This window comes from Xylocopa sonorina, chromosome 3 (genome assembly GCF_050948175.1).
Source record: "Xylocopa sonorina isolate GNS202 chromosome 3, iyXylSono1_principal, whole genome shotgun sequence".
NCBI lineage: Eukaryota > Metazoa > Arthropoda > Insecta > Hymenoptera > Apidae > Xylocopa > Xylocopa sonorina.
Window position 1 is genome coordinate 2,701,442 of NC_135195.1, and position 4,809 is coordinate 2,706,250.

Sequence of the window (4,809 nt, forward strand, 5' to 3'; positions counted from 1 at the left end):
ATTTTATACAAATATTTCCGAGCGTAACAAGTGTCCCTTGCTGAACGTCGAAGCAGTCTGAAATCAGCTTATCCGAATCGTTGATAAATATGTAATTATAGCGAATAAAGTATGCATCAGTGTGCGAGAGCATGTGTCTGTATATGAAGGACAAATGAATAAACAGTCGAAAAATAACGTAGGTAGTATCTTATCACGATTATGAAGCGGAATGGTTAGAAGCGTTCTCTTTTTTTAACTAAAATTTCTTTTAACTATTAGTATTCGTTTATTAAAAATAGAAGCTGTACCCCTGTTTGAATTCATATTTTATTAGCAAAGTTTTTGAACACAGAAGTTTATCGCAAAAATGTCACGAAGAAATCGAAATGTTTACGTGCCCTCTGACATTACGTACAACACAAGGTGAGGCTCCATTATGCATATCGATAATTTTCCTGCAAAGGCATATCACGTCAGTACTGTGGTAAAGAAACCGAGAACGCGGTTCATAAACACTGTTTACGTCAAACATCACGTGCTATGGAAGCGAGTGAGCTAGTCATAATTCTAGTGTAACGCGAGTTACACTAGTGCGTAACGTGCGTTGCGACTAGTGCAACGAAAAAACGAATAAAAATTGAATAATTAAGTAGGAAAAAAATCAATAAATGTAGGTAAAAATAAGATGAATGAAGGTTTTTAGGGGTCAAGACGTGGTCCGAATGAAGCGGGTACCATAAATCCTGGTCACCGTCAGAGAGCCGGGAAGTTCCCTCCAGGGGTGAGAATACTTTGACGGGGATAAGGGAGTAGGTGTTGAAATTTCTGGAGGCACCTAATTGGCCAGGAAGGACAACGCCTACTGGCTAGCGGAGAATTAAAAAGCGCAGATGAAAGGAGATTAGGGCAGATTTTTGAAAGACCTGGAAGAGAGTAGATTTACTTAGGGCTGGATAAATATAGTATTACTTTAAACCCCAACCAACTCGTCTGATAGTATCATTTCTTTCATATGTTATGCCCCACATAAATGTGAATAATAATTTAAATAAATAAAAATATTTCTTCAAATGCACGTGCACAGTAGGGTACTAAACTAACTGAATATAGATAAGGTGGCTTCAACTAAATATATAAGCGTACATTGTTGTCGCGTCGAGAAAATAATCGCCCATCTAATCACAGAACCGAGTTCATGCTACGGACACAATTAACTAGCTACTTTTAAGAGTATCCAGACTTTTTTCTTCATCAGAATTTTTCCAAGTACTAGAATTAGGGTCTTAAAGGTTGTTTGGGAATTTGAAACGGTTCGCACCTTTAATACCTTAATTCGATAGCTAATTAAGTGCTATAATGTGAATACACCTAATTAATATGTCGCTCAGTCGCGTAGCCCCAAGCGTTACCCACTGGGTCTTACCCTTACTACCGGGTGCCATCACCTATGCACCAAACAAGAAGTAGCGAATTGATTCCTCGTGGCTGCTTCAGTTTTTAATATATAAGTTTGTAAAATTGTAAAATAGCGAGTATTAAACTAAATCTGAAACCAAACACTACCAAACTGTCCAAGTATTAATTTCATCAATTTAGTATTCTAACCTAAATATCTATAAAAAAAAAAGTCGTCTTTAGCATTCTAACCGAGCAATTACGCAAGGCGAAGCTAAGGACGCAACAATCATGTAATCATGGCTAGTCGTAGTTTTATTAAATAAATCGTTACATTGTTTCTGAAGCACGTTACTCCGGTTTTTGCTGTGAATAGAGGAGGAAAGGTGGAAGGAAAAGAGAGGGAAGAACGTTTCCCTTAGACGTAGGGATGTTAGGGACAAGTTAAGAAGTAGTATATATGTATCGAAACGGAGAAGGAAAATGTGCACTTTTAGGAATCCGTGAGTGTCGTTGTCTTTCTATCTCTGTTGACGAGTGTCAGAGAGCTGCCATATATTATACAGAGGAAGATTTAGTCATGTGAATTTTAATTCTTTACCATAGATACGAAAACACGAGAATAACACACATTTCAAAATGCGTGTTTTCGAGACACCATAATCGAAATGGAAAAAGTGTTATGAAAATTTGTTGAAACGTATACAAAAGTCTAGCGATCATCACGGAGGACATTTTGAAGCACAGTAAAACTAATTACAACGATAAACATTTGTTTTTGTTTGTTATTCCCGATACGTAGACCTTTCTACTCGATTGGAGTTTGTTCTATGTATCATATAAATATTGAATGGTTTTTTCGAACACTCTGCATACATATTTCATTCTTCACTCTTCATTCTTCATTCTTTCTCCATGTAATTAGATACGCTGCTCGATTTCAGATAACAATATTCATGCGACCTTGTAAATCCTTGGATATTTTTAGCAATTTTTGTTGTAAAATTGAGTACAGTATCCATAAGAAAGTGATACGAAATTTTTCTTACAATTGATGAACATTGATATTTTAACACTATTGCCATCCGCACGCGTGATTAGGATTCTTTGATTTGGCATCGGTGATTCGTTCAAATTTGTTTACCTATCACCGGGTACTTCTCGAGATTTTCAGAAGATCGTAAATTGTCAAGTTTTACTAATCTCAATATTTCTCAATCCTGTACCTATATTTTCATGAAATTTCTAGGATTTCTTGATGATGTCAATTTTACATTTTGACATGTAAAAGTCTTGTATTCTTCTTATCTTGAACGGAACACAAGTGATACTAGCGTTCACTGCAATAACTTTGCACGCGATACTACTGCGTTACCGAACAGCATAGTGTTAAGATAGTAAATTTAGATTTAAACGACTTTTAAATATTCATTGTAGGCATTTGAGGTCATGTTCATGGCACTGCTTGCTCGTTTTGAACGAATGACGTAGACCAGACCCAAATGCGCGTGGGAAAGTGGGGTAGAACGGAAGTGGGGAAAACTTCCCCAAAAGGACACGTTCGTCCTTAACCGTGTCCTCTTGAGCAGTATACAATTAGCATTGGAGGAGATAACATTGGAAAGGATCACCTTCTACAAATCTCAGAAGTGGGATTCGGGCACAATTTTGGATAGTGCGTGAAATTTTGAGATTTTTGTTCGTGACTATCAACTTTTGAACGTGTGAATTGTTACGTTTCATCGTTTTTGATGATTCAGGCAAATTTTAGTATCGTTCAATTAAGGAGGTAACACAGAAGTGACGTTCGACTTAGTGAACTGTGCTTAGTCGCATTCGTTGAGTACGCTCTTCGCATTCATCGTGGTGGGTAATAAGAAAGACTTGTGCGATTTGACGATGGTCGAGCTAAAAGAGCTTTTAAGAGCCAGAGACTTGTCTGTGTCTGGTAGTAAAAAGGAGCTAATCAATCGCTTAATCATAGCCGATCCAGGAGTAACTCGAAGAAGAGCAAGCCGAGGATATGTCGAGTCCGAATCTGACGAGCACCGGATGATTAGAGCGGTACAACTCACCCTACACCCAGATCAGGTACTTCGCTCATGGAAGGAGAGGTGGAAATCCTCCGACGTCAACATGATTTGTTGCAGCGCGAATTAGAATCGTTAACGAGAGAAAGAGTGTTATCAACGACACCGCAATCGGTTAAAAGTAATCCATCGTCAGTATTCGTACGTAGCAATCGCAGACCTGCTGAACGAATTTCCGGAGACAACAGGTGGAGCGTCTGAAAATTATGACTCTTGTGGCAAAGCCCTTAAGTGGCTCCATTCAAAACCAATCTGATGGAATTATCCGCATCAGCATTATCGGAGGAAATTAGGGAAATGTTTGACCATCGCGTGGACAGATTAGCTGCCAGAAGAGAGTTTGAAAAGCGAGAATGGCAGAAGGAGGAAACATTTGCTTGATTAACCGAATTTCGATTTACCGGAAGAATGAGTCGACCTGCTAATTGACGGAGTTCCAGATCCTCGGTGAAGGGACCAAGTCTGTATGCAGTGGTTGGAAACGGTCGATGAATCACTCGAAGCGTTTAGAAAACTGACACTCAGGAACGAACGAGAGAAGTCAAGGATCCTAAAAAGTCGACCGTAGCGAAACAAGCAGCCAAGGATGGTGGGCAAGAAAAGACGATTCGTTGTTTTAATTGCGAAACAAGACGGGACATTGGAAGAAGGATTGCGAGAGACAGAAACGGGATTGGTGTTCGTGCTTTACATATGAAGAAAAGACGTACCGGACAAAGGTGCTGTCCGCAGCGACCCTCGACATCGCAGGTTCAATGACCAAAAAACCAGACCCCAAATGCCTACAATATAGATCAAATAAACTGTATTTTAATTACAAAGTTCATTTTATTTAAATATTACCAGAAAAACATTCTGTTTACGTGCATCGGGTATTAATCGAACAATCTATTTTACAATTACTTGTTTCATTCGTTATTCGTTATGAATTACCTTTGTCTCTCGTAAACTGTTTATTTTTCTTGTTTCTTATAAATTACAACTGCTTACGTTATGTACAGATACGATACCAGTCACTAACTAAATTAATTGTTAATTAGAAACGTCTCTAAACCTGTCGTACGTGGCACAAAACTGTATACTAGAACATGCCCGAAACCGGGTTAAAAATTTGACAAATATACAAACGTATGTCCAGAATTCCATCGACAAACAACAATTACAAATTTTCTACGTTTACCCAAAGCTCAATTTTTCATCGATCGATCGACGTTCAAGATCGATAATTTGAACACTCGGTACAAATAAATTTCCATCGAAATTGAAACTCGTTAAACGTGCCATCGCGACAAGTGAAGGTTTAAGGTTTAAAGCGAAGAGGTCGAGGATTTTGATCCATCGT

General features: G+C 38.4%; 1 protein-coding gene across 2 annotated transcripts in view; it reads left to right on the forward strand.

The window, feature by feature from the left end:
• Positions 1-4,809, forward strand: part of Flo2 (flotillin-2) — a 177,447-nt gene that overhangs the window by 118,257 nt on the left and 54,381 nt on the right. The gene's annotated exons all lie outside the window — the stretch shown is intronic.